Here is a 24,805-nt window from a genome sequence, read left to right as displayed (position 1 = left end):
CAGTGAATAATAGCGGACTGGAGATCCAGGTTTGTGCAGCATTGGAAGTAGCCATTATCGTGAACAAAAAAATGTAACATAAAATTCTTTCTTATAATTGGATTTCAGATATGTATAATATATACATATACATTCTTTTTCGTCTTTTTGCTATCCTGGATAGGCATTAAACCTGTACCAACTTTAAGCAGAAATCATAACCACCTCTTTAGTGGTCTTTCTAACTCCTCTTTCTTCTGAGTTTATAATTAATTACTTTCTTAACCTATCTAACAAATCTAGAAATATCCTGAAGCCCATTCTCCTTGTAATGTGCAGTTCATTCATTAAAAGAGAATGTATCTAACTCTCTTCCTATATTATTATTCTTAAAACAATCCTATCTACAACAAGCTTTTAGCAATCTAAGAAATACCATCTCTGCTGCCTCTTAGTCTACAACTTTTGACTTAGTCCTCGTGTGACCAACCCATACCTCACTTCCATATATTGTAAGAGGCATAGCCATTATTCTATATAACTTCAGCATTGCATTTCTAACTTTATTGTTAACGGTTCTTCTTATTGTACCACACATATTTTGAAAACTCTGAATTTTATTTTCTCCATCTATATCTGATCTGAAGTGGATATCACATTCTAAATACTTAAAATTTGAAACCTGTTGAATTAGTTTGTTTTCCAAAATTATTTTTGATCTTATCAGATCCTTGCCCAGAAGGCCATAACTTTTTTTACACATTGATATTTTAAAACACTGAATATAGTATTACACAATTAATATAAAGATCTCTCTGTAAAGCTTCTTTTGAAGGCTGCATAATAAGCTGATCATTTGCAAAAAGTAATGCATTTAAAACGGTAGTTCTTGGAATGAGCATTATACCACAATAAACGTTACTTTTCCATTGTCTCACAACATTGTCAATATAAATATTGAAAAGTCTAGACGATAAACAACATCCTTGTCCTATACGTATGTAAATATCTACCAATACACTGCTGTTAAAGGCATTATTACTTTTGTTTTTAAAAGCATTATTTAACTTTTTTGTTTTAATATGTAGACTTTAATCACTTTTATTAGATGAAGTGGATAACTCCTTTTTATCATAATTTTCCAAAGCTTCTGCTTTAAAATACAATCCAAAGGTTTTTCATTATCAACAAATGCAATGGTGTTTCAAACCAAACTCCTCCTCTTTTCAATCACTTAGTTACATCATCAATGCAAGATCCACCTCTATGAACATCATTTTGTAGCAAGGCATATTATTATATACATATATAATTGGAAAGAGAATATATCACTTCTGTATGTGTCTACACAACAGAGGGAAGAAAAAATAGAACTTAAGAATTCTATGTTCTACTAAAAAAACAAAGTAGATGATTTTAATAAGAATAATTTAATTTTAAAAAATGGTGATCTAAATGCAAGGGACAGAGATGTACAAATAGGAATACAATGTCAGGAAACCGTAACAGGAATGTATATAATTCAAATGGGAAAATATTGTGTGACTTTTCTTCCCTAAAGCTAATTCAAAAGAGTAAATACCATATTTAGGTGATCTATAAATATTCAAGAGTTGCAGGAGGGAGCAGAAGTACAACTAACTGTTTCCTAGTAAACACAAAATTATACAACTAACAGATGTTTGTTTATAGAGTGCTCAGTGCTCGAACCACATAGGGAATAAGCTTGTTAAACATAGCTCATAAAATATCTTCAAAGATTGTAACAAAGTAATCGAGACAATTACTTAAAATGATCATAACTGAAGCAATCAGGTTTTAGAACAGAGAGGTCCTACGGGGAGGTTGAATGCAAAGAATTTAACAAAGAGACTAATTTTCTGTTTTTGGATTATAATAAGAGTTTTGATATAGTACAAAGAAAGAAAATGTTTGATATTTTGTTGAGGACAGGAATTCCAAGTCATCTAGTGGAGGTGATTAAATGTGTGCATAAGGATTCAAGGATATTCATACCAGGGAACAATAAGAAATTGGAAAATGAGACTTTTAAGACAAACATGTATAAATAATGGCAGCGTCCAAACTTTACTGTTTGCTCACAACTACGTTTTTATATCCAAATGAGAAGAAACTATACAGCATGCAACAATACACATATTTCACGTTGTAGGAATGACTTGATAACTTCAGTAAAAAATCTAAAGTAAAGGCACACTGAGATCAATTTCATGTATGTTAAAATTATTTATAGAAAATATTATAATAGAAAATGACTTTATATTATTTTTAGAAAGGAAATAAGTTCAAATTTTATATTGGGAACCAGAAACCTGGAAATCAACATATTTTAAGAATTGAACTAAAAAAAAGATACCTTTCATATAGGCATATACACCTACTAGAGACAAAGATATGCTGAAAAAGGAATTCTTCTTTAATGAATTACACAGAAACTTTAAGAAACTACGGAAAACTCACAGTAACTACAAATGAAAGTACACATGTGATAATAATCAGGGTTAAATGGGAAGTTACAGTGCTAAGTTGATTCAAAGATAAGAAAGGTAAGAAAGATAAGAAAGCTTGAATTCATTATACTGATTGGTAAAACACTTTTCTCATCACAAGAAGTTATAAAGTTTTGTGTGTGGAAAGAGAAGAGTAAAAAATAGCTGCTTCATGTATACAATGGAGTCTGGGATGTCAGTGTTTACTGCAGTGTAGAACACAGTTATCAACATAAAACTGTTGATAATGAAAACACATTTTCAATCACCAAAATTAATAAATAAGAAAACATACTACAGCAGAATAAAGACAGAACTGTGAAACAAAATCAAACAATAGATATCCGTGATGAGAGCGAAGGAGAAGCAAGACTTCAAGAAGTTGTTGTTTATAGAGTGCTCAGTGCTCGAACCACATAGGGAATAAGCTTGTTAAACATAGCTCATAAAATATCTTCAAAGATTGTAACAAAGTAATCGAGACAATCTCTTCAAGAACAGTAGTAGGCATTCAAATCAGTCAGTTGAAGTGAATGTCTTTTGTCAACTGAAGACGTATGTTGTACATTGTGGGCATAAATAATAAGCATATTAAATATACCAATGAGTCGGTAAGGTAGAAAGTGAAGAAATAAAAATTGTTGTACAGAAAAAATATTCACAGTTTAAGACATGAAACCTAAATAACTATGTTTATGGCACAAATGCAGTAAAGAAGGAATTCTGGGAAAATTTTGTAAGTGAACACAATTTTTAAATGAATAATAGAAAGTGCTTGACAACAATTATAAAGATCTAAGAAATACAAAAGGGAAGCAAGTCAGAGGTACACTTGAACATACTGAACACAGAAACTACATTCCTACAAGTACAGAAGGAAAATTATGAAGTAGTCTTTAAGTAACAGGAACTTGCAGAAGAAACTAATATTACTTTTTTATTGCTATTGTACTATTTAATACAATAGTTTGGAGAATATAATACTAGTGTAGAAGCCGTATGAGCAATTGTGAAGAGAAAAACAGGTAAAGCTACAGGTCATGATTGAACTCTACAAATTATTAAATACAGTGGAAACCAACTAACTGAAGGAGTGGTTACACAGTACATTTAAAGAGGCATGGGGAGAAAAATGTATACCTAAGAAATAGTAACAAAATGTAATTATATACCTATTCATAAAAATGAAAATACTACAAATTGCAAAACGTATAAAGGGATTAATATTCAGCTTGTTAGGGGTGAATGAAAATTGCAAAAAAGAAATCTGAAAATAAGACAAAAAAGAGAAATATAAATAAACTGGAGAAAAAACAAACAGAATTACATCTTGACACTAGTCGCAAGATCATATAAAAACAGGCAAAACTTGGCATTTTTCTAAATACTGCTTCGGTCTTTAATACCATACAAAGACACATATCTGGAAAACAATGAGGGAAATGAAAGTACAAAATAATTCAGAAATATGATATAAATTGTATAAATAAATGTCTATCATGCTAAAGATTGAATGAACAGAAAACAGGCAAAATCAAAGTGGGAAAACGAAATGAAACAAAGGAGTACCTGAAAACTTCTCCTGTTTAACATATTTGTGAATTCAGTTATCAATGTAGGCAACAAACTGAAAAGTCTAAGATTGGATGTTGGAATGTAAGGCCAATTATGGTTGGGGTGCTCAAATACATGAATTTTGTTTTATTACTGAAAAATCAGATCTAGAAGCAATCTTGGAATGGATCACTGCACTAAAAGAAAAAGAAATGAAAGTTACAATACAAGCAACAATAAAGCAATAAAAGTGAGGGGGGGGGGAATAAAATTGATAAGATGTAATGAAAGTTAAGTTGGTTCAGAACAAGTATAAGATCTAATATTTGAAGGGTCACACTAAGCAGATCTAATATTTGAAGGGACAGCAAAGTAGATGAAAAAATAAACAACCATAACCTACCTCTCTTCATTGATGCACGATACAAGTGCTAGAAAACCAAGTGAATATTGTCGATAGTACCTGTCAGCAGCTTTTGAAAAGAAATTTTTAAGAATAATGATGTAAACTAAAAGGTAAAGTTAGAATTTTATAAACTGTATGGGAAGAACCACACTAAATTTCATTAAAAGGAGCAAGTATCTAGGTCAGAATGAACATAAAAAGGGAGAAGACAGATATATGAAGCAAGAACACAGGGAAATAGAAGAGGAGACATCTAGGAGAGAAAAAGACAATAAATAAAGAGTTAGGGAGAGAAAGGGGAATAGATTAATTATACTTTAAGGAGGCTGAAAGAAGAGTAAAATTAGTATTGAAAGCGACTAGAGGGTTCAACACTGCAAGAAAGGTATGATAAAGAAAAAGAGATTGAGAATAGCCTCAAACCAGTTAACTGATGAAAACGAAAAAAAAAAATTGTGATCAATACTAAGTAATATATTAGTATTTTTAAATACAATACTACAAAAAAGTTAAAAGCCCTGCATATAAATTTTAAATAAATTTTTTTTCCTACACAGCACATCTTGTAAAAAAAATTAATATAAATACAAAGTTAAATAACAATGAACATAAAAATAAATATATTAGATAAGCAGAAAGCACTAAAAATACTGTTTACTACAAAATTACTTAAATGTAAAACCTACGTTTCTTATTAATGGTTTTTGAACACTTGGCAGTTTTACAGTTTAATTTAAAGAATAACTTAAAATGTTCAGTTTAACTTCATATAAACATAATAATGAAAACAACAATAAGCGATTATAATAAAAAATATAATTTTATTGAATTATTATAATAAATCTAATGCGTTATAATTGCATCAAAGTTATACATTTTCATGCTGAATTGTCATTTAAAAAAAGAAATAAACAAACTGCACACAGCTTGTACAAGAGGTTATCTCTAAAGTAGACAGTTTCGTTGTATAAATACTTTTTATTTCTCTTAAACTACATACCTTCTACTATATAATCTATAGTTTTCTATATAATCACCACATGAATTAAGAGACTTATCGTACCTTTCATTGTAAAGACTACGGCGGCCCAAAAATGCTACGGCAAACCACTGTTTATTACCCTTATAGCTTATTTTTAACACTTGTTTGAAGGTATTTCCCGATTTCACCTTTTCTCGATTTATTTATTTATTTTTCAGACATCAATATTCTTCTTGTTTTCTTTTTTTTGATATAATTTTCAGAAATTCATATTCTGTATAAAATGTCCAATACACACATATCAAAAAAATCATATGGTTGACAGTCAAAAAATTATTAACTTTAATCGTTAATAACTAATTAACGCGATCCGATAAAATCTTTTCTCAAACGGGGTGGTTTTTCTCTTCGTGATTTACTGTATACAACCGTTCTCATCTCAGTTTTAGGAGAAAATCTATGTATCACTATGTTATAAGGAGGATCACTTTTTTTAATTTTTCTGACTTCCTGTTTTCATCCTAGACCAAAACCATTCAGGATCTCCACCGATCCGGGCCACCGCCATCACTTGACCCCAAATCCTAAAAACCCCAAAAATTACGCCTCCCAAAAAAAGTTTCGTCGCCAAAATCTTGCCATTTCTAGGCGTTTAATGTTTTTTTTTTTGATTGAGTATTTTGGGAAAAAGATCAGAAATGGCGAAAAACGGTTTTAAACAGAAGGATTTGATCTGGCGAAGATTTTTTTAGGGGGGGGGTAATTTTTTGGGGGTTTTTGAATTTTGGGGCAGGAGATAGCGAAGGCCGGGATCGATGGAGAACCGGAAGCGTTTTGGTCTGGGACGAACGGGAAGTCAGAAAAATTAGAAAAAGTGATCCTCCTTATAATTGTTTATGTGAGCACTTAGAAAATACAGGGTTATCATAAAAGAATGGTTTCAGTAATTCATTGGAAGATTGTAGGGAAATTTCTAGATGTTATATTGGTATCCCTGAAAGCCTCCAACCCAAAATTTTGTTTATCAGCAGTTGTAACCACAACGTCAGTTCTTGTATTGTTGTTACGGTGAGTTTAGTGAGTTACTAAGTGTTTTATTGATATCTGAATTAAAATCCGTAATTTTAGTTCAACGTGCGTTTCGACGTAATTCGGAAGAGATCCACCACACAAAAATAGCATAACACGTTGGTTCAAACGATTCGATTAAGAAACAGAAATCAACCGGCAGACCAAGTGTACCAGACGAAACGGTTGAACTAATTAGACAATCGGCAATTACAAGTCGTGGTAAGTCCATCTCCCGTCGAAGCGTCGAATTAGGTATTCCAAAATCAACAGTTCACAAAGTTTTACATAAAAAACTGAAATTACACGCTTATAAAATCCAGATACTGCAGGAATTGAAACCCGATTATGGTGTAAAACGTTATGATTTCGCTGTTGAAATGTTGGACAGAATAAGTGATAACGAATCATTTTTAGATGATATAACTTTTACAGACGAATTTACATTCCATGTGAATGGATGTGTTAACAGACACAATTCACGAATATGGTGCTCTGAAAACCCACACGCAAGTTTAAAGTTAATGTTTGGTGTGGTATGATGAAAATCGTGTAATAGGGCCTTTCTTCTTTGCTGAAAAAATAATTAATGGAGTTGCGTATCTTGACATGTTAACCGATTCGATTATTGCTTTCCTCAGCCGGATGAACTCGAAAACATTCATCGACATCATTTTCTACAAGATTGTGCCCTCCCGCACTTCAATCCATTGGTCACGGACGCTTTGAACGAAAAAGATTTTTTCTTGTGGGGGTACATCAAAAGCGTTGTTTATACACAAAAAATTCGCGACCTAAACTACTTAAAAAACAGGATTAATGAAGCAATGACAACCATTAACGAAGAAATGTTAACCACAATGTTTGGAGAGAAGTTGAGTATCGTTTGGACATTTGTCGAACGACTAAGGGCGCACATATTGAAATTTATTAATTATGTGAAAAAATGTTTGAGACGACAAATTTAAAAAATAGAAAACAAACTGTAAGTAATTCTGTTTTAATTTAAACCAAGTTCAAAACCGCACCATTCTTTTGTGAAACCCTGTATTTATATAGCATTTAATCAAAGCCCCTCCCTATATTTGACGTCATGTCTTATCTGGCATTCTTGTTTATTGGTATTAAAAGATACGAATAACCATTAATAACAAATAAACAAGAAGGCCATATAAGGCATGGCGTAAAATATAGGGCATATATAAAATCCAGATACTGCAGGAATTGAAACTCGATTATGGTGTAAAACGTTATGATTTCGCTGTTGAAATGTTGGACAGAATAAGTGAAAACGAATCATTTTTAGATGATATAACTTTTACAGACGAATTTACATTCCATGTGAATGGATATGTTAACAAATACAATTCATGAATATGGGGCTCTGAAAACCCACACGCAATTATTGAGAAACAACGCGATTCGCCTAAAGTTAATGTTTGGTGTGGTGTGATGAAAAATCGTGTAACAGGGTATTTCTTCTTTGCTGAAAAAACAATTAATGGAGTTTTGTGTCTTGACATGTTAACCGATTATTGCTTTCCTGAGACGGATCAACTCGAACACATTCATCGACTTCATTTCTAACAAGATGGTGCTCCCCCGCACTACAATGCATTGGTCACGGACGCTTTGAACGAAAAATTTGGAGATCGATGGATAGGCCGGCAAGGACCCATTACTTTCGCCTCCAAGGAGTCCAGACCTGACACCTTGGGACTTTTTCTTGTGGGGGTACATCAAAAGCGTTGTTTATACACAAAAAATTCGCGACCTAAACTACTTAAAAAACAGGATTAATGAAGCAATGACAACCATTAACGAAGAAATGTTAACCACAATGTTTGGAGAGAAGTTGAGTATCGTTTGGACATTTGTCGAGCGACTAAGGGCGCACGTATTGAAATTTATTCAATACGTGCGCCCAAAGATTTCTTCGTTCGTTTAAACACAAAATAATTTCTGTTTCATACTGCGCCACCGACGACGCCCATTCGCTTCGTTTATCGAGAACAGTTTACCGGCGCACGATTTGTGTTTAACGCACAAGCATCGTTTGTGAAATATGCTTTTTCCATGACGATGAAACGGTTAGAAAAACACAACAAATAGATAGAACGGAACGGTTATGAAAAGAAAGGATCGATTTACAACTACAATATTAGACCGTACGCCTGTTCAACATTGAATGTAGATTAGACAGGAAAGGTAAAACAACTTTGGTATCATGTATTGAACACATGCACAAATTCCATTATGAAGTAAGTTGAGAAGTAAAGCTCTTTAAGATGAGTCACCTTTTTAGAAATTTGTGTACGTTCTATACACGATGACAAATGTTCTTTCACGTTTCCTGTCTGGTCTCTAATCGATGTTGAACTAGCGTATGGATTCAAAAACTTCAGCTTTAACTATGCGTTTATGTCAAATGGCATTAAACCTCCAACTGAAAAACGCACCTGACATTTTGACCCTTTAATATGTAAAAAAAAGGTGCATCTTAAATTCGAAGCAATACGCTACTATTTAATTTATTTACGTTTTTATTTCATTCCTAAGATTTTACATCTTGTAATTGGGTTTAGTCTGTACCAGTTTGGTTTTAAATTCTCATCCGGTAGGTTTAAAATACTTAAAAAAACATTGACTTGCTTCATTAATGAATATTTTTCAATTATTTATATCATAAAAATAATAAGCATTTTTTTCTTTTTAAGTACTAAAACCAGTTGTCTAATAATAATTAAATCTGAAGGAGAAAAAATTAAGGTATAAATGATAATAATCAGTAAATACAAGTGATAAGAGCATGAAAGTAATTAAATATTTATTATTAATGATGTTGATTAATATCAATTTAATATAATAACCTTCACGAATAATTGTTTCCTTCATGAATACTTGTTTCACAGTTCCTACTTTTACGTATTACTAGTAATTAAACTGCAAGTAATTAAAATAAAATAATTAAACTAAAATTGCACAAATAAAGGTTTTTTCCATACATATTCTCAGGAATTTAAATTCATTAAAATCTATAAAAACACTAATGAATAATAGTTATAACAATGCTACAGTGGTATATTTACAATAATAAGAATAAGAATAAAATGTATTGTACATATCAGTGATGCTGGTCTAGATTTCAAATAGTACAGTTTCTAACAAAATTCATCAATAAACATGAAAACTTAGGCAACAATTGGTATTATTTCTATGCTTCACAATGAATCATGAAAATCAATAATCAATAATCATGAAAAGTTGTGACAAGAACATAACAATTTCAAAAAAAAAATCTGATTTGGACATAACTTCCTTGTACGCCTATTAAATTATATATACACATTTTTGTAAAATGAAAAGTACATAAAATTCTATTTCCTTAATAACTTGATATTTTTTTTTATTGTTATTATTGAATTATTTATTGTAATTTTTTTTACAATCAGAGATGAAGTCTGATTCGAACCGATGTGCCTTCCACTTGTAAGACCAAATATTTCATTAATTAAAATTTTATTTAACTATAACTCTGGAACCAATGAAAGTAAATACCACTTATGAAACATCGTTGAAAAACATTCAACGAGGGCTTATTACTGCAGTTAAGAAAAAGTACAAAATCCAAAAAAATTTGAATTTGACTTTTTTGGACATTTTTCCAGTCGATTACAATCGAAAGAGGTGGTGGACAACTAGATGTTACAACAGTCCTAAATCCAAAATTTCAACATTCTACGGCTAATCGTTTTTAAGTTATAAGAAATACATACGTACGTACAGACGTCACGCCGAAACTAGTAAAATAGATTCAGGGATGATCAAAATGGATACTTCCGTTGAAATCTAAAAAAAAAATTTTCGCGATCACAATACTTCTTTTCCTTCGTACAAGAAAGTAAAAAATAGATTTTCTTTTTATTTGTGAAATCTTCATATGGATTTCCAGTGTAGAAAATCAAAAAACATCTACCTGGTCTTTTTTTCTCTACTTTTACTGTTCCAGCAAATATAGCTAGAATGTTTATATTATATGGGAAAAGAATGGTGATGTCAGAAATGGAGATTTTGGTTTTTGGCAAATCTCTAACGTTTAAGGATCCAACTAGTTCATGGCAAAAAAAACACTTATGTATGTTGTGTCGCACTGCTTTTGACCTTACATCTCACGATTGACCGAAACGATTAACTCTTCAAAATTTTCCTCAAATATTTCTTCTAAATGACAAATATGGAGCACAATTCGTATTAATTTTTTTTTCAAAATTCTTTAACGGAATGGGGTATATCGCAGAAAAACAGATTTCGATCTTCTAGAGAAGCATTTTACAGAAAAACTTTATTAAAGTAAATGTGTTAATCAACCCAAATGTCTTAAAATTGAGATATATGTTTTTTGTTCTTTCGCTATATCTTCTTTCGGTTTAAATAATTTTCAAAGGTTTTTGGAAGTTTAAAACAATCAAGAAATATCTAAATTAAAAAAAAAATTATAAACCTCGGTCCTAAAACGCAGATTTTTTTGGAAATTTTCTTTTTCTTATTTTAGTCTTTCTTGAAGGGGGTGTGTTAGATTAGGGGTAAAGAAGATTTTTGATTTTTGGAGGAGAACATATATTTTTAAGGTAGAAAATGTAGAAGAAGAATGAGAGAATGTTAAAAAGGAAATTCTTAAATCAGCAGAAGCGAACTTAGAGAACAAAGGAGACAGTTGATGGGTGAACGTAGAAAGTATAAGAATGCTAATGATGAAGAAGGTAAAAGGAACTATCGACAATTAAGAAATACTAAAAACAGAAAGTACAAATTAGCGAAAGAAGAGTTGATTAAAGAAAAGTGTTCCGAATTGAAAAGAGAAATAATCATTGGTAAAATAGACGGAGCACATAGGAAGGTTAAGGAGAATTTTGTGGTACATACATTAAAATCTAATAATGTGTTAAATAAAGATGGTACACCGATTTATAACACGAAAGAAAAGATCGATAGGTGGATGGAATATTGTGAAGAGTTATAAGGAGGAGAGGTACAATATTGAGATCTGAATTTAATAGAGCATTAAAAGATTTGACTGGAGAAAGGCTCCTGGGATAGACGGGATACAAGCAGAATTACTGAGCAGTACAGATGAGGAAGCGATAGATAGATTAAATATTGTGTAATATTTACGAAAAAGGGGAAGTTCCGTCAGACTTCAAAAGGAGTGTTATTGTCATGATACTAAAGAAAGCAGGAGCAGATAAATGTAAACAATACAGAACAATTACCTTAATTACTCGTGCATCAAAAATCTTAACTAGAATTTTGTACAGAAGAATTGAGAGGAGAGTGAAAGAATTGTTACACCAATTTGGTTTCAGGAAACTTATAGGGGACAAATGAAACAATTTTAGCGCTGAGATTAATAGTTGAATAAAGATTAAAGAAAAACAAACCAACATATATGTCATTTATAAACTTAGAAAAGGCATTTAATAACGCAGACTGGAATAAAATGTTCAGCATTTAAAAAATCTAGGGTTCAAGTATAGAGATAGAACAAAATTGCTAACATTTACGGTAAAACAGTAATAACCGAACAGTAATAACAATAACAGAAAAAAAATCGAAAACCATAAGAAAGAAGCAGTAATAAAAAAAAAGGAGTCCGACAAGGATGCTCCCTATTCCCGTTACATTTCAATCTTTACATATAACCAGCAATTTGATAGTAAAGAACAATTTAGATACGGAGCAACTCGTGGTGAAAAATTCCTTTTCTTTTTCCTGTTTAGCCTCCGGTAATTACCTTTCAGATAATATTTCAGAGGATGATATGTATGAGTGTAAATGAAGTGTACTCCTGTACAGTCTCAGTTTGACCATTCCTGAGACGTGTGGTTAATTGCAACCCAACCACCAAAGAACACCGGTATCCACGATCTAGTATTCAAATCCGTGTAAAAATAACGGACTTTACTAGAACTTTGAACGCTGAAACTCTCGACTTCCAAATCAGTTGATTTGGGAAGACGTGTTCACCACTAGACCAAGCCGGTGGTGAACAATTCTCTTTTCCGATCCCATTGTACAGCACCATAACGTTTCTTGATGTCAATCTTGGTTTTACCACAGTTTGCGAAGCTTCTTCTTGATTCGACCACGATCTTTTCAATACATTACGGTCGTAAGTGATCAAACCGTTTTTCAACGTCCGTAATCAGCCGTTTCAAAAACGGTTTGATTTCGTTTTGTTTTAGCAAAGATTCGCAAATGAAAATTCGATCCATTAAATCTTTCATTGTTAAATCATCAGGTACCCAAATATCAGGTATTTTTATTTGTCTCCAGCCTTCTTCAAACTGTTTAAACCGTTTTGTTGTGATATTTAGTTCCTTACTGATATCACAACTGTGCCGCTTTTGTTCAATTTTTTCCTTGATTTTATCGACTTTTTTAGTTATAGCCGACCAGAGCGAATTGCATCATCGGTATCAAAATTTCCATATTGAAAACTTTTGAAATAGTTGTATCCACTCGCACTGATACGGTATCAAGTCCATTAACATACGTTTTTAGTTACCAGCCTAATTGAATTTGTAATAAAATTTCTAAATTATGAATTTTTTTGTTATTTTCACTCGTTTTCAAGACGTAATAATTTTAAAATAAATACACTAATTCATCACAGAAGTTTTAAAAATACTCAGTGACACATAATACTCAGGTCACCTTTCAGTAACACATAAATGTTGACATACCAGAGTTATGCGCCTTAAAACAATCTACCGAGTACAAAGAAATTTATTTTCCCAACGCCAAGATATTGGTGTCAGAAATGTACCATTCTGTGCAATCAGTTTTCACGGTTGCCTCTTACAACTCGTTTCACAATCATATCTTATTTACATCGGTATATGTTATCTCAACATGCACTTATTTTTTACCTTACCACAGTAAAATTGATCCGGTTTTCATCTTATGTCAAAATAAAACGTATTAAATGGGCTGGAGCCCATCTAGGCCAGCCTACCTACGTAAAACGCGCCATTCGTCACACTTGAAGATTGTATGTTTCGCAGTATCCACCCTACTACAATACATGCGGCAGGGGGAACTACGTCTGCCGAACCTGTGCAAATAATAGTCGAAAGTCCAATGACCTGTACATTTGTGTCATTTGAAGCATTATTACATACAAGCGTAGTACAAATAATAAAATTATTATAATGCCGAGTAAAAACAGGAGAAAAAACAATCGAAAAGCAATAAGTACATCAATAACTAAAAATTTAAGTACACAAACCAAACAAACACAGGTTTTAAAATAAAACATTGCGTAGAAAATATAAAATTAAACTTTAGTCTAATACTTGATTAATGATATATTAGCACGGTATCTTAGTTATAATTTTTTTACAACAAATGAGGTCAAATATTTTTGTTAATTTAACCAACAGAACAGCTGAAAACTAGTTTGTCAAACCTTATATATCGGCTACTTCTTTTTTTAATACATTATTTTACAACTTTCTCCTATCACACAATGGTCTTTCCACTAAACATTTACCAGTTTTTATTTAATTTTTTTTATAAGGAACTTGTTCAGTCACATATGAGGAAATAATATTGTTTTCTTTTTCTTTTACACACACACACACACATATATATATATATATATATATATATATATATACACACGATTAAAAATAAACATTACTAAAACAAGTTCCAGAGTACAACGTCCAACCATATAGTAGTGTTTGACGGTTTTTCGCTCAGAATTCTTTCGGAAAAAACCGACTGACGTGAAATTTGGGCAGTAATTAGGGAATAGCTCAAAGAACGAAAGTTATATAGTGCCAATGTGTACTTTTACCTTGGGAATGGAAATTATTACATTCAAAATAACCGAGAAATCGATGGAGGAATAAATTCTAAGCAAAAAATGTTTTTGTATAATTATCAATACGTTTTGAGTTATTCGTGACTGAAAACGTTGTTTTTTCATCTAATCATTGAACGATTTTTCACGAATAAAAAAACCTTATGTTTTATCGAGAAAAAAAAAAATTATTATTAGCAAAAATAAAATTTATAAAAGAAATAGATTATTTTTTATTTTATTTCTGTAGATGCAATACGAACAGAGTTATACCACGTAGGAGGTAACTTTTTGTTCACCGAAAACTGAAGTCGAACTTTTCAACGTTAAAAAGCGGAAAATTTTTCGAAGAAAACTTATATGATATTTTTCAATGTACTTGAAAGCTTTGGTAAAAGTCATTAGCATGAAAACTAACAGAGTTATGATGAAAATAAAATGGTTTTCTCGCTTTTTCGGAGAAAACAAAATCAGCAAAGAAACATATGACTTTTCCGCAAGAATTGGAATTGAACGTAATCCTTTTACTATTTACTTTATTTAAGTACTAACAATATATTGTAGAAGTTTCACCGGTTGGGAATACCTAGATTTGAAAAAAAGGTTGATTCAAATTTGAAAAATGTTTTGAAATTTCTTAAAACAATTTCTTTTTTCACAGTAATTCAAAAAATAAAGAAAATAAAAAATACTGGAGTAAAAAAATTTAGTTTTCTTTTTACTGAAAATTTTGTTTTTTTTTCAGCAGAATAAAAATTTATTGAGATATCACCGTTAGAAGTTTGCATTTGAGTGCGAGGACCACCTTCCCCAAGCCTTTTAAACTCAAAAATTTCAAAAACGAAGGGGTCAAGGACTTCGAACTTTACATGCCTTGTAACTCTTGAAATTCCCTGCGAAATAGTTTTTTGAGCGATTGGATAGCTTAAAAATTCAAAAAGTTATCGTTGAAAAACTAATCGCATTTTTTCGGTGAAACTTTCGGAAAATGAAAATTTTTATATTCTCGACAGTTTCGGAGCATTTAAGAATAATTGTATCTACATATGTATAAGTACACTTCATACACTCCTCTGTGTCCTGATACACTCATATTTGTGTGCGTGTGTAACTATATATATGAGAGGTAAGACATGGTCAATGCTAAACAGAATACGAACTCAGCATGGTAGGCGCGCCCATTTCCTGTATAAAAGGGGTAAAACACCGACGCCCCCTTTGTGAGTGTGATGAAAATCAAACTGTTAAACACATCACAGAAGTTTGCCCTAGGACAGCTTATGAAGGGACTCTTGAACATTTCCTGATGGCGACTCCAGAGCTTATATTAATAGCCAGTAGCTTATATTAATTTGTTAAATCTTTGTTTGTTATTTTTGACTGTAATTGGTGTTGTGTATAGTGCCGTACGCTAAATAAATAAATCTGAGAGGTTATCTTTAGTAAAGATTGTTTCATTGTAAAAAAATTTATTCTGAAAACGTTATAGATATTTTTTATTCCTCAAATAACATACCTTATACATAATCGCCACATGAATTAACAGATTTATCCTAGCGATACACCAGCTTCAATATACCCTCGTCGTATTCTTCTGCCGCCAGTCCATTTAGCACTGATTAACAGCATTTTTAAGTTCATCGTCACCAACGAATTGCTTACCGCTCATAAATTCATTCAATCTTCCAAACAAATGGTAATCAGGAACTACGTCCGGACATGTGGTGAGTGTTCTTAAATTTCCCATCCAAATGTTCTCAGTAAATCACGTGTCGGACCCGCAACATGTGGACGTGCATTATCGTGCAGCAGCCCACGTCGCCGAATTTGAATGACGGGCCGTAACTTACGTAGTGTTTCGCAGTAACATTTAAAAAATCTAGGGATCAAGTATAGCGATAGAACAAAATTGCTAACATTTACAGTAACAGTAATAATAGAACAGTAATAACAGCAACAGAAAAAAATCGAAAAACATAAGAAAGAAGCAGTAATAAAAAAAGGGAGTCCTACAAGGATCTCCTTATCCCCGTTACATTTTAATCTTTACATAGAACCAGCGGTTAATGATGGTAAAGAACAATTTAGATCCGGAGTAACTCGTGGTGAACAATTCCTTTCCTCTTTTTTCTGTTTAGCCTTCGGCAATTGCCTTTCAGATAATACTTCAGAGGATGAGTGTAAATGACGTGTACTCTTGTAGTCTCAGTTCGACCATTCCTGAGACGTAAGGTTAATTGAAACCCAACCACCAAAGAACACCGGTATCCACGATCTAGTATTCAAATCCGTGTAAAAATAACTGGCTTTACTAGGAATTGAACGCTGGAACTCTCAACTTCCAAATCAGGTGATTTGGAAAGATGCGTTCACCACTAGACCAACCCGGTGGGTTTTTTTTTTGAAGTGAATATCACTAATTTCAAAGAAAATAACTCTTGTAGTCTCAGTTCGACCATTCCTGAGACGTAAGGTTAATTGAAACCCAACCACCAAAGAACACCGGTATCCACGATCTAGTATTCAAATCCGTGTAAAAATAACTGGCTTTACTAGGAATTGAACGCTGGAACTCTCAACTTCCAAATCAGGTGATTTGGAAAGATGCGTTCACCACTAGACCAACCCGGTGGGTTTTTTTTTTGAAGTGAATATCACTAATTTCAAAGAAAATAACTCTTGTAGTCTCAGTTCGACCATTCCTGAGACGTAAGGTTAATTGAAACCCAACCACCAAAGAACACCGGTATCCACGATCTAGTATTCAAATCCGTGTAAAAATAACTGGCTTTACTAGGAATTGAACGCTGGAACTCTCTACTTCCAAATCAGTTGATTTGGAAAGATGCGTTCACCACTAGACCAACCCGGTGGGTTTTTTTTTTGAAGTGAATATCACTAATTTCAAAGAAAATAACTTGTAAATAATGCCTCTTGTACATGCAACAAAGATATAAGAAAGATGTGAACCGATAAAGTAAATCAATTCATCAGCGTATCCCTTCAGTAAAAAAACTACATTATATTTTTCGTCTACTAGTTACTGGAAATAATTTAATACTTTCGCATAAAATTTTACAATGGTATTTAAATAACATTTTTGTACAAAACATTTCCCCAGTGGTTCCCATTTAAGTTATTTCCAGATGACCAGAAACATTCCTGTTATCATTCTGACGTAAAAATATTTTCACAAAAAAAAAGCTCAAAAATAGTTGAAAAAACTTGAGTAAAGTATTCATTTATCTCATTAACTGGAAGTAGATTGTTCATGACATTTTATCCATCCTTTTCTTATTTTAATCAAGAGACAAGTTGTTTACTTTTTAATTTATTGCTATTTTTCGAACAAGCAAACGTTTCTTTTTTATCAGCCAAGTTTTAAAAGAAAAAAAGTAAAATTTCAAAAAAATAAAGATTCTTTAAATTGTTTAAAGTTGGGTTCAAATTAAGGACTAGAGAGCTATAATTAATCGATTATTTTCAATCTGGTAAAAACTTCAATCAAAAAATGAAATTCACAATTAAAACAAAAAGTTTTAACTTTTCAATATAGATTTATTTTTAAGATATTTTAATTTGTGTACCTGTTATTTAATTTACCAGTTTTTTTCTGTTATTTTATCAACTTAATAATTGTTTAAATATTTATATTAAAACTGTTAATTTTGCTTTTAATTTAAAATTTCTAAATTTGGCCGTCCCGAATTAACAGTATCGACAAAAACAAAATACAAAGACTTATTGATAACCAAATTATAATAAGTTGAAAAAACAAAATTCTTATTAGATTTAACAAAATAAAAAAAAAATTAATAAATACCTGCGGTTTTAATACAGCGCCATTTGCAACGAGACTCGATCGTAAGGGTATTAGATCAAAAACAAAAGACTGATTACATATAAGGACAATTTAGGAAAAATTAATAATTTACAAAATAAGTATTTATTGTAGATACTTATCACAGATTCTTATAATTAATTATAGATAAAAACTACAAAATTATCGCTCAACAGATGATAAACACGCCTCATAACTTAAAACTGTAACTTACAAAATAAAATTCAAATGTTAAATTAATATTAGTATCCTAATAAATGAAATATGTTTACCGTTAAACTGTGAAAGTCGAAACGGCGAAGAATAACGGATCCAACGCGTTAATACAAATGCGATACTTCGGATATAGTATTATTTAGATGTTCCGACTAAATTTTAATGTTCAATTTTACCGAAAGACATTTAAACTTATTCGTTTATTGACTTCACACATCAACAATGTAATAATGTAATTATAATGAGATTTTACAGAAGTTTCACTTTCAAGAACGAGTCATCTATGTCAGCGCAAGATTAGGAGGGTAAAACGATCTATCTTCAATTATATATGGGAGAATACACACGCCTTATATATGGGAGAATACTTAAACAGGATATTGCAATATTACAACACGCGCAGAATAATCTCATGGGTAAATAGAAAAAAAAACAAAAAAAAAACAAAAAAAACAGTATAATTACATAATTAAAATCACGTTTTTTCTCGTAAAACACAAAATAAAATCTGTTAATTATTCTCCCTTTATTTTATTTCAATTAAAAATACTACAGTTTTTAAAACAGATTTTGAATAAATACAATCTTAATAATAAATCAGGGATAAAATAATACAATGGGTCGGACAAAAAACGTTTCTTCGTATTTTAACGAATATGTAAAAAAGAAGAAGTTTTTTGCTTTTCTTTAACTCACATTGTTTTTGTTTTCATGTCTGTCCTCAATCTTGTATCCTTAATTTAAAATACTTCCTGACATCGCCGATTGTTGAAATTTTTCAGTTACTAAGGTCGTGTGACAATACAATATTCCACTATTACTTCTGCAAACATCCCCCAATACGGGATTAAATTAAGGGTGCAGGTGAAATAATTCAACATACTTCTTGATATTGGCTTTTGATGAAATTTTGCAGTTACTAAGATCGGGTAACAATAGAATAATATTCAACCATTACTTAACACAAGAACTTTAACCAATATTTGTTTCGGTTTCGCCTGGCAGCTGATGAGCTGTGCGTCTGCGGGGAGGTCCAGTCGAACCAAGATATGATGTTCGACTGCCTAGAACTCAGGCCACCCTACAACTTAAAGATCAAGGGAAAAATTGGCCACTTATAAGCAGCTAGTCAATGTGGCTTGAGCCGAATTGTCGGACCGTGTGGGTGTTCCTTGATGCCGTTGCTTTGTTCAACCGGCATCAGTAGTTAACTTAAGGGAAAGAAAACTACCGTGCTGCTGTACGAAGCTACCCGAGAGTTATGGCTCACCATCAGCCAATTAATGCTCCAAGCGCTTTAATATTGATGGACTTCGACGACCTAGGCGTGGCAGCGAATTGCTGTTTTGACGAGATAAATTTAATTTATTGAATGTCATATATATTTTAGTAGTTGACGGGGTGCGCCTACCCGTTTTGGAATATATGACAAGTGACCGGTGGGCCACGAAGGAAGTGGTGTGTGGCACCATGCATAGTTCGCTCGCGCAATTAGGTTAGCTCTAGGAGCTAGTTAGGACACCGGTCGCTAAACTGATTCGAGGCTCAGTAGCCGTTTGTGGCACGACATTCGGTCTGCTATGCTTTAGGGCGACCGAATGGGATGGTGGCGGGAGAAATACTACGAAAATCAAAAATTCCTTTTGCAAACATCCTACCGTACTGGGGTAAATTAAAGTTGCAGGTGTAATAATTTAACATACTTCCTTACAATGCCTATTGATGAAATTTTGCATAGTTACTAAGGTCGAGTGACAACAAAATATTCCACTATTACACTTGCAATTACCATCAATAATCATGCAATGTATGATAATAGTATGTATTTGATTAAAGTATGACAAAAAAGTATACAGAAAGATTTTATAAAAATAAATTACAATAATTTTTCAATTTTTTTTATTTCAATCGAAGTTTTTACAACCACTTTTTACTACCTCGAAGTAAAATCATATCATAATCCTATCATTTTAGACAATCTGTTTTCCGGACGAAAAATTGTGATAAATGATTTTTACAAGTCTCTTTTAAGGCCACATTTATACCGTTAAAGATCCGAAAAGACTGAAACAAACGGTTGTCTGATGATGCAAATCAGAACTAAACGGTGGATGCATCAAAACTTCCCGCCCCCAAGTTATGTCAATTTTTTAAGGGTCACCTAAAGATGTGTAAAATTCGGCGTTGTCGCGATGGAAGACGATACCTTGCCTATTGATCGATTCTGGTCCCTTTATCTCGTAATCCTTCCAGGACCAGGGACCAGTGACCGTAATCTTTTTTCATTTTTTACTTAGGAAATATTGTAATGCGAAACATTACGGTTTTCAGATTTCAATGGAAATATCCACTTTCCCATCCCTGAATCCATTTTGACTAGTTTCGGCGTGACGTTTGTACATATGTATCTCGCGTAACTCAAAAACGATTAGCCGTAGAATGTTGAAATTTTGGATTTAGGACTGTTTTAACATTTAGCCGGGCACAATTCCTTTCGATGTGCAAAAGTGTCCAAAAAAAAGCCTAAAATACAAAATATTTGGATTTTGGACTATTTCTTAACTGTAGTAATAAGCCCTCATTGCAAGCTTTTCAACGATATATCATAAGTGGTACTTATTTTCATTGATTCCAGAGTTATAGCCAAATAAAAGTTTAATTAATGAAATATTTGGATCTTACAAGGGGAAGGCACATCGGTTCAAATCCGACTTCTAATTTTTTTTCAATTTAAATATATTGCTTTATTAATAATTATTAACTTCTGATTGTAAAAAACGTTTTACGATAAATAACAATCCAATAATAAAAAAAATATATATATGAATAAATATATATATTTTAATAGGCGTAAAAAGGATACAATGTGGTGTCCACATCAGATTATTAAAGTTGGCATCAAATTAAGGACTAGAGAGCTATGACTAATCAATTATTTTCAATCTGCCACAAACTTCAATGAAAAAGATGAAATTCACAATTAAAACAAAACGTTTAATTTTTCAATATAGATTTATTTTTAAGATATTTTAATTTGTGTACGTATTATTTAATTTACCAATTTTTTCTGTTCTTTTATCTACTTTATAGTTGTTTATATATTAAAACTGTTAATTTTGTTTTTTAATTTAATATTTCTAAATTTGGCCGTCCCGAATTAACAGTATCGACAAAAAACAAAACACAAAGACTTATTGAAAAAGTCTTATTGATACTCAAATTATAAGATGTTGAAAAAACAAAATTCTTATTAGATTTAACCAAACAAACTAAAGAAAAATTAATAAATACCTGCGGTTTTAATACAGCGCCATTTGCAACGAGCATCGATCGTAAGAATATTAAATCAAAAATAAAGACTGATTACATATAAATTGATAATTTACAACATAATACTGATAAAGTATTTATCGTAAATACTTATCACCGATTCTTATAATTAATTATACAGATAAAAACTACAAGATTATCGCTCAACAGATTATAAACATGCCTCATAATTTAAAACTATAACTTACAAAATAAAATTCAAATGTTAAATTAATATTAGTATCCTAATAAATGAATATGTTAACCGTTAAACTGTGAAAGTATGTCGAATAATAACGGATCCAACTCGTTAAAACAATTAACAATTAATAATTGGATTTAGTATCATTTAAATGTTCGACTACATTTTTTTGTCAAATTTTACCGAATGTCATTAAAATATATCCGAGAATGCGCAGGCAAACAGGTTATAAAGATACATCGAACAAATTACAATTACGCTCAGGAAAGATTTCATGGCTAAATCAAAAAAAACAACAGTATATGTATTTAAAATGACCTCTTATTCTCATAAACAAAATTCGTTAATTTTTCTTTCTTATTTATTAAGTAAAAATACTACAGGTATTTTTAAAACAGATTTTGAAAAGTAAAATTTTAATAAAATTGAGTCGGGTAAAACGATACTTCGTATTTTAAAAATATGTAAAAAAAGAAGTTTTTTTATACTTCAAACGAATTATATTAAACCAAATATACATTCTTTTGATCGACCACGTTTTACAATTTTTGAAGTAAAATCACATCATAATCCTGTAATTTTAGACATTCTGTTTTCCGGACAAAAAATTGTGATTTTCACAAGCATCTTTTAAGGCCAGATTTATACTGTTAAAGTTCCGAAAAGACTGAAATAAATGGTTGTCGGAAGATGCAAGGTTAGAACTAAACGGTGGATGCATGAAAACGTCCCGGCCAAGTTCTCTCAATTTTTGAACGGTCACCTAAACATGAATGGTATTCGGCGTGGCGGTGATGGAAGAAGATACCTTGCCTATCGATCGATTCTGGTTTCTTTATCTCGATCACTTGATGTAATCTTTTCTGTTGTTGATAATAGAAATATAAATCGAGGTACTCGAAAGTGGTAGGATCCCCCCCCCCCCCCAAGGGTTGCCAGGGTTCCGGCTTAGACATTGGATTGCTTAGACATTCGATGCCCGTGGCGCATTGGCATCGTGCGACACGGTTATATTTGTAATGTCTGCGATTCGATTTGGGACTCCCGCTGGTGGGGTGGCCGCGCCGGCGGGGTATGTTAACCCGTGCGACCGAGTTAACATACGGAGGGAAGTGTGGCTTCCCTCCGCCAGAGGCGGTCCTGATCGTGAGATTGTAAAGCGATGCGAGACACCAGGATTGGACCGCGGGAGGGGTCCCCAGCTCCTGCGCGGACCGGAGTGAGGTTGCGTTCCCCTTGTTAGGTGACCTAAATTTTCTTAATTTGCTCGGTATTCACAAAATTAATAATTTTTTGCTCATACCAGCAATTTAACTTTCTTCTTAAAAAATTAATTACTGTATTTTAAAGAGCAACTGCTTTGCTTTAATATAATATTTTGCAGGGTTTTTTTAACTTCTACGAAAAACTTAAAACTAAACGAATATCGTATCAGAGAAAATTTATTTTATATTTACCCAGTCCAACTTCAACAGAAAATTCAAAAACAATAATTACATAATTCATTTATTAATACTACGACATACGATTAAAATTATATCAAAATGGTGAAACGAAATTCTCATTCTGACACATCGAATTTCTTCAACGTAAAAAAAAAAAATAAAACAAATACATTTAGATTATCAATAAAGTTTGTCGTGCAGAAAGGAAGATTTCTCAAACTTGATAAATAGTTATTTTTCATAAAACTACACTCCTTAAAGAAAAACAAACCAACATACTTGGCGTTTACAGACCTAGAAAAGGCATTCGATAATGTAAACTGGAATAAAATGTTCAGCATTTTAAAAAAAATTAGGGTTCAAATACAGAGATAGAAGAACGATTGGTAACATTTACAGGAACCAAACACCAACACTAATAATTGAAGAACATAAGAAAGAAGCCGTAATAAAAAAGGGAGCCCGTCAAGGATGTTAGGGATCCACGTTACATTTTAATATTTACATAGAACTAGCAGTTAATGATATTAAAGAACAATTTAGATTCGGAGTAACAGGGCAAGGTGAAAAGATAAAGATGCTACGATTTGCTGATGATATAGTAATTCTAGCTGAGAGTAAAAAGGATTTAGAAGGAAAAATGAATGGCATGGATGAAATCCTACGCAAGAACTACCGCATGAAAACCATCAAGAACAAAACGTAATGAAATTGTAGTAGAAATAACGAAGAAGGATCACTGAATGTAAAAATAGGAAGAGAAAAGATTCAGGAGGTAGAATTTTGTTATTTGGGAAGTAGAATTACTAAAGACGGACGAAGCAGGAGCGATATAAAATGTCGAATAGCACAGGCGAAACGAGCTTTCAGTCAGAAATATACTTTTTTTTTACATAAAAAATTAATTTAAACTTCTGGAAAGGATTTTTGAAAGTACGTGTTTTTGAAAGTAAAGCGTAGCTTTATATTATGGAAGTGAAACTTCAACGATCGGAGTACCTAAGAAAAAAATATTAAAAGCTTTTGAAATGTGGTGCTACAGGAGAATTTAAAAAATCAGATGGGTGGATAAAGTGACAAAATGAAAAGGTGTTGCGGCAAATCGATGAAGAAAGAAGCATTTCGAAAATATGGTTAAAAGAAGAGACCTACCGGGTTGGTCTAGTGGTGAACACGTCTTCCCAAATCAGTTGATTTGGAAGTCGAGAGTTCCAGCGTTCAACTCCTAGTAAAGTCAGTAATTTTTAAACGGCTTTGAAAACTAGATCGTGGATACCGGTGTTCTTCGGTGGTAGGGTTTCAATTAACCACACACCTCAGGAATGGACGAACTGAGACTGTACAAGACTACATTTCATTTACATTCATACATATCATCCTCATTAATCCTCTGAAGTATTATCTGAACGGTAATTACCGGAGGCTA

At 32.1% G+C, this 24,805-nt stretch overlaps 1 protein-coding gene across 13 annotated transcripts in view; it reads right to left on the bottom strand.

Annotated features, from left to right (window-relative positions):
• Positions 1-24,805, bottom strand: part of LOC142333082 (very long chain fatty acid elongase 7-like) — a 128,074-nt gene that overhangs the window by 37,561 nt on the left and 65,708 nt on the right. For 2 of the 13 annotated variants that reach the window (XM_075379908.1, XM_075379915.1), the window contains exon 1: positions 18,480-18,733. The exons of 6 other annotated variants lie outside the window; for them this stretch is intronic. The gene's annotated coding sequence lies outside the window, so the exon portion shown is untranslated. Of the gene's footprint in view, positions 1-10,279; positions 10,298-18,189; positions 18,350-18,479; positions 18,734-21,714; positions 21,776-24,805 lie in introns of those variants that run through there. 5 more of the 13 variants (XM_075379914.1, XM_075379919.1, XM_075379912.1 and 2 more) reach the window with 4 other exon arrangements.

This window comes from Lycorma delicatula, chromosome 12, assembly GCF_047948215.1.
Source record: "Lycorma delicatula isolate Av1 chromosome 12, ASM4794821v1, whole genome shotgun sequence".
Taxonomy (NCBI): domain Eukaryota; kingdom Metazoa; phylum Arthropoda; class Insecta; order Hemiptera; family Fulgoridae; genus Lycorma; species Lycorma delicatula.
Note: the sequence above shows the minus strand (reverse complement) of the source record. Positions and strands in the feature narration are given on the sequence as shown.